Source organism: Sturnira hondurensis, unplaced genomic scaffold, assembly GCF_014824575.4.
Source record: "Sturnira hondurensis isolate 20B ecotype Veracruz unplaced genomic scaffold, ASM1482457v3 Scaffold0005563, whole genome shotgun sequence".
NCBI lineage: Eukaryota > Metazoa > Chordata > Mammalia > Chiroptera > Phyllostomidae > Sturnira > Sturnira hondurensis.
Window position 1 is genome coordinate 1,372,176 of NW_028078194.1, and position 9,856 is coordinate 1,382,031.

The window sequence follows — 9,856 nt, forward strand, 5'->3', positions numbered from 1 at the left end:
CTCTGCATTCCTAGCAGTATGGCCTTAGCCAACACATGGAACTTCTCTGAGTCTTACTTGCCTTGCATGTACAATGTGTATGAGATTGTGAAGATTAGATGATGTGATTCAACCACCTGGTGTGCAGCAGTGACATGGAAGCAAAGAATGTAATAAGTAATTTGTAATTTGTAATTTGTAAGGATACAAATTTTATGCATCCCTTTAAACTCCTTCAATTCCATGTATCTCCCAGGACCCCAACTATTCCACCTGTCAACATGGTGCCTAAACCCTGCTTAATCCTATCGTTCTGCTGCCTAAGTCCACCCAGAGTGTGTTATCGCCGCCTTGGCTGGCTACCTACACACTTGGAGTTTCTGGTTTTATTCACCATTTCTGACTTTAGACAGAATACCACATACCAGGGCTTTAGATCTAACATCCCAAGAGGTCACTGAAGGGACTGGATAACACAGCCCAGGATTGTGGGGTTTTATTTCCTTATGGGAAAAATTTGACCGTTGGGAAACATCAGTTGGGAGGAATCTGGACAGAGATCTTCTCTCCTTCCTCTTTTCTCAAGAATAGTTTCTCCTTACCGCTCAAATGGAAAAATACCCAAATAGATACGCCTGCTGAGCAATGTTCTGTGTCTTTTCATGACTTGTGATAAAGCAGTAGATAGTCATTTCAGATGACTTCATGTTCTTCTTTGCCAGGAATTCTCAGACACATTTCAGCAGAGTTCACGTCTAAATTGTATTGCTATTACATCCTTTCTTGGCTGAAAGATTTGTGTGTGTGTGTGTGTGTAGACATTGGATAAGAAATTGTTAAGACATTTAAGACATTGAACAATTAGTTGGTAAACTATTTTTAAAAACCCTCAAGCCTTGAATATGTTTCTGGAAGCCTCTTTTGAACAAGATCGGGCTCTCCGGAAAGTAGGAAATGGTAACTCATGAAACATCCCAGCTGTTTGCTCCATCTCAGTGAGGAATCGTTTAAGCTAGAAGACTCAGACATCCTCACCTTCTGTTTCTCCCTCATTTCCCAGATCCTATCTATCACCCATGCTGGTCCATGGAACTCCTTAATATTTTTTATCCAGTACCTTGCTCTTTGTTCTGTTATCAATTTATTCAGACTCTGCCTACTACTCTTCTAGACAAAACCCTCAGAACTATTCATCAGCTAGCGTCCAGTCTCACCCTACTTGAATCCATTCTCCAAATGGCGACCAGGTTAGTCTTTCTACAACATATAAGGTAGAGTATTTTGCTTCTCTGGTCACACATCCTCAATATATTTTAGAGAAAGTCTTCAGGTTAAACTCATTCTATGACCATCTGCCCCTCCTCTACCAGTAAAGTACTGTAAGTCCTCATTTAACACCATAGATAATTCCCTGGAAACCATGGATCGTTCAGATGAAACCATGTATACCAAAACTGCGTTTACCACAGGCTAATTAATATGAACAAGAGTTAAGTTCCTACAGCATATTCCTGGTCACAAAAACTTCAAACTTCCAAATAATCCCAAATATGTTTAGTATTAAACATTGAAATAGATGTGAACTCTAAAGACATGGAAGATGATGAGCTGAAGGCTGAGGTGAATGCAGCACCATGGAGATGGCCTGAGGATGCAGAGCCCACAGCTTGGTGCTCCTGGTCCTGCCGAGGAGACTGAGCACTGGGAAAGTAGCCACTGTCTTTGTTCCAGCCTCACCAGCCACACAGCCCACTGGGCCATCCAGTTGGTTCCTGGCACCCATGGGTCCTGTTGCCTGTGGAGATGGCTGCCCAGGGGCCTGGAGTGGGCTCAGGGGCAGTGCCAGGCATCTGCCATGGGGAAGGACTGCTGGAAGGCTCCGAAGGAAAGTGGGGTCGCTGCAGTGGTGAAGGATCCAAATATTTTAGAATGTGCTCAGGAGGTGAGTGTTTAACTGGAGAGTCTGAGAAGCTAGTAGAAAGTGATGAAGGAGAAAGCCCAGGAAGCAGTCATAGACCTCTTACTGAGGAAGAAATTATTGACCTAAGAGACCTGAGGCATTATGATTCTATTGCTGAAAAACAGAAGGATCTTCTTTTCAGAGAGAGAGAAACATTGATTTGTGTTCCACTTATGTATGCATTCATTGGTTACTTCCTGTGTGTGCTCTGACCAGGGGTGAACCCACAATCTTGGCGTATCTGCATGATGTTCTAACCAACTGAGCTACCCAATCAGGGCCCCAAAAGATCTCGATATGAAAATTAGAAAAGAACTGACCTACGAGAAGAGAAGTGAAGAGTAAAAGAAGAAGCTTTATGGGCTGCACAGTGGGAAGCAGGCAGGGCAGCCAAGCAGCAGAAGCTCTGGGAGGAAAGGCCAAGTGCTGGGGCTGGACCGCCCGCCAATGGTACAGAGTGTCAAAGCTCAGGACCCGAAGACGACTTTGAATCTTGTTTGCTAAATACAAAGTCACAGTATGAAGTTCTTCTATGTAACGGACTCTCATCGCATACCACAGTTTTGACACCAAGTACAGAAACAATCGTGATTCAATGACCAAAACTGAAATAGGTAGTGGGAATGATGACAGCACATCCTTAGATCCGGGGTGGGAAGGTGAAGAAAGGTTGAATTGAATGCTTCCGATAAGAGAGAGTGTTCTGACACAGGAGGCCACGCCAGGAAATCGTCCTGTGGCAGCCCCTGATGACTCCAAGGGTCTAGCGTGGGAGAGTGATTTTGTGAGTGCTGACATGGGCAGTGACAGTTCTGAGTATTCTGGATTTATAAATCCTGTACTGGAACCATCTGATTCTGGCATGAATCAGCCTGATGGAGATGAACAGAAGAAGTGAGCGGGTGAAATCTGGTGACCCTGCTTAGTAGTTAAGACCAAATGATGCTAAGAATCAACTGAAATGCAGAAGCCGTGGTGAGCCTTCTATAGGGAGGTAGAAACCATGTTGTAAGTGGTGTTAGAGGGGACTAGGAATGATGGGCTCTATCTGAACTGCTTCACTATTCAGTGTAATTTCATCATCTGCCCCGTTTCAAAGACAATCATTCTGTCATGTTATCGATTACATTTATTTTAACTCTTTTGTAGCATCCCTGTTCAGCCTGCATAGATTTTCACTTTTTAGTTTTATTTAGTATGTTTTCATGAGCTTCTTTCAGCAGCTAACTATGAAGATGTTAAGGCATTTTGCATTACTGCTCAGCAGATGTGAGACCATATGAGGACGGACTACCAGGCGAAGATTTAGAAAAGTGTTCCCTTTCCAACATTTTTTATTCCTACAACTGATTTGAATTTTATTATCTAATAGCAGCTACAATTAATTTTAGTACATGACTCTAAATAAATTCTACATTTATTGCACATTCAAGTATGATAATGTTGATTTTGCCTGAAAGAAAAGATAAGATGTGATAAAATACACTTTCAGAGTTTGGACACTTAATAATGGTAATCAAAAGTAATATTGAAGAAAATAAGTACACTTATGTTTTCACTTCCTTTTATGTGCACTATAAATAAATATTGGCTTTAAATTAATTTATATAAAATTTATACATGTCATTTAAAAAATTTTTGTATTTCCAATTACTGATCTTAGAAAGATTTTACACTGAGCATATTCCCAATGCATGATTTAGTAAGAAAGGAAAATCTAAAAAGGCAATATGGGTATTGCAAAGTAAATAAAATCTTTTCTCGTATGAGAAGATCTATTGATTTTTGTTTAGCTTCCCTTTGTCTTGTAATATAAGGTGCATTTATGGGATAAAACTCGGTTTGTCTACTTATATGTATGAAACCACTTTTTGTGATGTACAACGAACCTTCTTAGCTCTAAAGCTTAGTTACCAGTTCAAAAGGCCAAGAATATAAGAACTCCCTATCTGCTTCCTGGTTTTGCTGAGGGTTGATGTGATTTCAGTAAGCAACCTCTTCTGAGTCTCTTCTTAGTGCTTTTTCTTTTTCTTGCAAAAATGACAGTGCATATTCTCAAAAATACTGGAAGTTCCAGATATAAATAACAACTGAAAGTTTTTGCTGTTCTTATATTTAAAAAATAATGTAGTCCTCTCAATATTTGCACTGCTAGGCAATGATACAATTTCATCTTTTCTTTTTTATCTCATAGAAATACATATGACACTTTAAGTAATATTATTTATTTCCAGTTTAGCATAATTTAAGTTGTAGCTATATCATGGAAAATATTTGAAAGGTAATCTATATCCACACTGCCTGTGTTATGTTTTTTAAAGTTTATATAACCCTAGCTGGTGTAGCTCAGTGGATTGAGTGTGGGCCTGCAAACCACACGACTGAGGTTCGATTCCCAGTCAGGGCACATGCCTGGGTTGCAGGCCAGTTCCCAGGAGGGGACTCACAAGAAGCAACCATACATTGATATTTCTCTCCTTCTCTCCTTCCCTTCCTCTCTAAAGATAAATAAATTTAAAAATCTTAAAAAAATAAAGTTTATATATATCAGATGTATATTTTTGGTTTGGTATAAGCTACTATTGTATTTTCTTTGCATTTTGTTCATAAAGTATTTTTTGAAGGAATGCTAACTTCTTAAGGATTGTTAATAAACACAGTTTTACATTTAAAAACTTAAAAAAGATGATAAAAGCCAAGTAAGATAACTATTTTTCAACCCACTAATTCCAGTTCAGGGTCATGGGGGCCAGAGCCTTTCCTGGAAGCCGAGGCAGGACCCAATCCTGGAAGGACACCTTTCCATGTCAAGGCCACTCACACACACACACACACTCACACACACACCTACTCACACTTAGGAATGAGCAGTATCTGCAGCAACCTTCATGGGAATTATTTTTCCCCACAGGAGACTTGTCTCCTCAACCCTAGTTATTGATTTCTTCCCTCATTTGTTTATATCAGTGTGAGCTGTGTGCGGTGACTTTCCTCCAAAGGGTAAGGTTTGGAAGTGGTGGGCAGGAGTTACCTCACAGCGGAGAAACTGAGCAAACCCTTTCTGAGACAGGTGACAAGGTGAACATCCATTAAGCATACTGATAGTATGTAGCCTTGATATCATGTGATAAAAATGGCACTTTACTTGTGTGATCTTCCTTCCCCAAACTCATAACCCCTGTTTAATCATGAGACAACCTCAGACAAATCTCATCTAAGAATCATCCTACAAAATACCTGATGAGCACACCTCAAAACTCTCAAGCTCACCAAAAAACAAAGAACTGCTACAGCCAAGAGTAGCCAGTGGAGACATGTGACTCAATGTGATGTGGTATCCTGGATGAAATCCTGGAACAGAATAAAGACATTAGTAAAAACTAAAGAAATCTGAATAAAGTGTGGACTTTAGTTAATAATAATGTATAAATATTGTTTCATTAACCATGCCTCAATTTTTCTGTAAAACTGTAAATTGTTCTAAAAAACAAAGTCTAGACCTGGCCAGGTGACTTAGTTGGGTGGAGCATCATCCATACACCAAGAGAATGCAGGCTTGATTCCCAGTCAGGGCACGTGCCTAGGTTGTGGGTTCAAGCCCTGGTGGGTTCAATACGGGAGACAACCAACTGATGTTTCTCTCTCTCTCTCTACCCCTCTCTCTATCTCCCCTCTCCCCTTTTCTCCCTCTCTCCCACTCTCTTTCCCTTCTCTCTCCTCGCTCTTTAAAACCAATACACATATTCTCAGGTAACACAAAAATGAAATAAAATAAAATAAAGCAAAATAAAACAAAATCCAATTTTTAAAAAAAGGTTTCATTGTCTTCCAAACACAAAAACAAAAAATAGTTCCTCAACTATTGGGATGACAGTTGGGGTTCCAGTGCTCAGATAGGAGGGGGAACTATGTGCTGTGGTGGGGAGAGACTCCCGTGGGGTTCATGCCCTAGCGAGCCAGCCACCTCATTTCCTGAGTTCCTAAAGGCTTTTCTGAGCTTGGGCTGATAAAGGCCTCTTTGAGGATCTAGGCCTTTTGTGTTTGGAAGCCTTAGAAAGAGGGGCAGCCATAAGTGTGGAACTGTACTATTGCTTCTGTTTCTTGTCTGTGTGGTGCACTTAGCTGTACAGCAATTTGATTATGTTGTACTGAAGTTAGAGCTTTGCCTTCCATTTCATGGTAAAACCAGGTTTTCAAGCTCACAGGTTAGCTGGTCAGCCCAAGCTAACCTTTTTCTCCTTTTTCATTCTTGCTGGGTTGGATTTAAGTTACCCTGGAGTTTGCATCATATGTTGATGGTGGGTGTTGGGTTGTAACTGTGGGTAGTGTTCCCAGTGCCAAGAATTGGAGTGCTAAAACTGGGCAAAAGTTTGTTTTTACTTGAAAATTTAAAATATAATACAATTATATATGTTATATACTGTATATATTGGATACATAGAAATATAATACAACATTATGGAATGCAATGGGGCAATATAACATTCATATACTCATCTTCCAAGTGTAACAAATATCAGCAGTTTGTCATATGTGTTTCAGATATTTTAAGAAGAGAAAAAATGTTAAATATATACCCCCGCAGAAAAGCACTACAGAAATAGTCACACCAAAAATTGCACTCTAAGAACATTTCACTGTATCTGGAATCAAGTCGGAAGTTAATATGCCCAGCCTTAGAAAAAGAAAAATAAAAATTGTAGTACAAAGCACGGAGAAATAGGAAATTACTAGAAATGTGTACTTTTAAGAGGAGAGGAAAATATCACACATTTCCTCTTACAGTGTCAGGAAGTAATTTACTTGAAAAAATATGGAAAGACTAAGCCACACCTTGTGTCTGTGTTTCCTGGAACAGGACAATCGCACACACATGCACACACTGACTGGCCTCAGTATCTTTTCTCCACAGAATTTCCAAAATCACTGAGAGGCCAAACATACTTTGTTTCTGATTTCCTTGGCTCATGTATCTAAACAAACATCACCTTATCATTTACTGTCATATTCCTTGATTTAGACAGTTGAATGCCCTATTATATAACTCCATTGTGCTGTTAAGTTGTATCACTAATCACTTTATAATTTTATATCTTATACCCCCAACTGGGTTGCAAACCCTTCAGCAAGACTTTGGGTGTCAGTATGATTTCAGAGCCCTAGCACTCAGGGAACTGAAAAATTACATGCACTGTAAATCTTCAGTGAATGCATGTTGTGTGACTGAATAAACTAATATTTAAATTTTTTTAAGATTTTGTTTATTTATTTTCAGAGAGAGGGAAAAGGAGGAAGAAAGCAGGGGAGAGAAACATCAATGTGACAGAGATAATCAATCAGTTGCCTCTCACACACCCCCAACTGGGGATCCGGCCTGCAACCCAGGTATGTGCCCTGGCTGGGAATTGAACCAGCAACCTTTCTGTTCATAGGCCAGTGCTCAATCTACTGAGCCACACTGGCCAGGGTTAAACTGGTATTTTTAATGTATGTATTGTAATTAGTCATTTGTTTATATTTTTAAATTTCTTGTTAACTCAGAGTAAATGCCTTCTATTCCTGAGACCATCACCAAATTCTATTAATTTCAAAAAGCCCATCTCAAGCCCATGATTCTGGAAGAAGCCTTCCAAGCCCTCCCAGCCACAGACATCGATGTTTTCAACCCATACAGATCATTTGGAAAGTTTGGAAATAACTCATGTTTTCCTTTAGGTAGGACACTGTGCTTACATTTTAGTTACATTGTAACTTATATTTTCACATTTGTAGCTTTTGTCACCATACTACAGGGTGGGGCAAAAGTAGGTTTACAGTTTTCCATATGAAAACCCCCAATAATTAATAAATAATAATACAAGAATAAACTCTGTGTTTCTCATACTCACAACTGTGAACCTCTGACTACATCAGTGTAGGCTGTGCTCCTGAGTCACTTGTGTTAGTCAGTCACCTCAGGACGACAGAAAACCCTCTCAGCTCCCACTCCATTCCAAGGGTGAGATTAGGAGAGTGCACCATCCTTTCCTCTGGGGGGTGTTGGAGGAATGATGCCAGGAGTAGATGGGAAATTCCTCCATGGGCTGGGAAGTGCCTTGGCTCCTCAGGGAGGTCTATTAACTCCTTCAGGAAAAAAGGGCCCATTTTATAAGGGCTCTCTTAAGCAAGGAGTTTTCTAATCTGTGAGTGCATAAAAATCACAGGAGTTTGTTAAAAACGCAGATTTCCCAGTTCCCACTCGCTAGGGGACTAGTTTGTTGTGGGTAGTGCTCAGGAATCCACATTTAACAGTCACGATTCTCCTCCTTCCCATTAAGTTGATGCAGACCATCCTCTGGCCCAAATTCTGGAAATATTGTTAGGGTAACAAGAATTCTTGCCTCTAAATGGGTCAGCACCTTTCTTGGCAGAGCCAGGTAAGTCTAAAGCCATGTATAATATTGATTGGGCCGGTAGGATGACACCCCTACTGCTTTGGCAACATGAATTCTAATAAAATCAGAAGCAATAAATAGATATGGTCATTTAAATCCTCAGCAGTTTAAAATAAGAACTCATCACCCTTTTCTTGGGGTTGCGTGGCCACCCAATGAGCATATAGGGAGGGCTGTACTGCTAATGCCTAAACAACATGATTGCATCAATAATAAAATAAAATAAAATAAAAAATGAACTTAAGACCCCCGAATTCTGTCTAAGTCTAGATGACACACATTTAGAGTGTTCCTGGATAAGTCCAGAAAAAGAAGATCAAGATGGGGAAGAATTTAAAAACTATGGCACGTGTGGAGTGGCTGAAAGATCTGAATGGTCTGAAAGCCATGGGTAACGACCCACCTTCACAGAGCTGCAGAACTGTCATAAAGTGGGGTGGGAAGGGGAGCATTCATTCCACATGGCTCTGGGAGGCATAACGTATTCATCCCTGTAGAGTGGGACTCTGACTGACATCCCCCCATTGAGTGCATTCAACACAGTGATTTGTCTCATAAACATCACCATGCCACAACGACATGAACAGTAGCATAAATAAATTTAAATGGTGATCAGAATTTGGTTAAATCTTTGAAGTGTCAACAAACATTTCACTCTGTAGTAATTCCAAATCGTCCTTGTGCTTTTCCTCATTCTACCTCCACATCTTCTTCATTCACTGTTTCCACTCTCTCAAGTATCTCCCCTCCACTTCTCTGCCTGGTGTTCAATTTATTCTTAAAATTAGGCAACTCCTCTAGGAAGCTGTCCTCAATTTCCAGACAGAACTCTTGCGACTCTGCAGGTCTTGTGAGTGAGGCACTAACTATCCCTTTGTTTCTGCCTGTCTTTTCAAGGGTGTTTATAGGAAATGCTGTTCCTATAAACTTTGGGAGATGAATACAGTGCTTCCCCCTCTGAGGGATGTGGCAGAATGGTTTTCTGTGTAGTTGAGAGATTCAGATTCCCTAAACTTAGGGACCTCAGCTGTGACACATGCCCACTGCTTGTGCAGGCTCCACGTGGCTCCCTCTGTGTCACCCTCATGAGAATTGCTGGATAATGGGAAGTGATGCCGACATGTCCTCTTGTTTGTGTCATGAGTAATGGAGGCTTTTGTCATTGATCCAGGAGAATGGTGCCTTCTGCCAGTATCCATGAAGCTGTGTTGGATAAATTCATTAGGTTACAAGGATGGTAAAATCTCAGCTCCTTCACTTCTCTTAATAATGGCCTCCCAATGACTTCTTTGATCATAGTAGTAGCCATCTCTTATATTAAAATTATTAGCTTATATTGTGAGACCCTAGGGAAATAAGTGACCATTCCTGATTCATCTTTGCTTTCCCAAAATCTAGCACATGGCTAGCACTTTCATGATAAGAGTAGCCAATTTTAAGAACATGTGAACTTTCAAAAGCCTATATATCTAAGTCTATTTGC

The 9,856-nt window shown here is 40.2% G+C and overlaps 1 pseudogene; it reads left to right on the forward strand.

Moving 5' to 3' along the window:
• Positions 1-1,760: 1,760 nt before the first annotated feature.
• On the forward strand, positions 1,761-2,837 carry LOC118988012 (AP-1 complex-associated regulatory protein-like; annotated as a pseudogene).
• Positions 2,838-9,856: the final 7,019 nt, after the last annotated feature.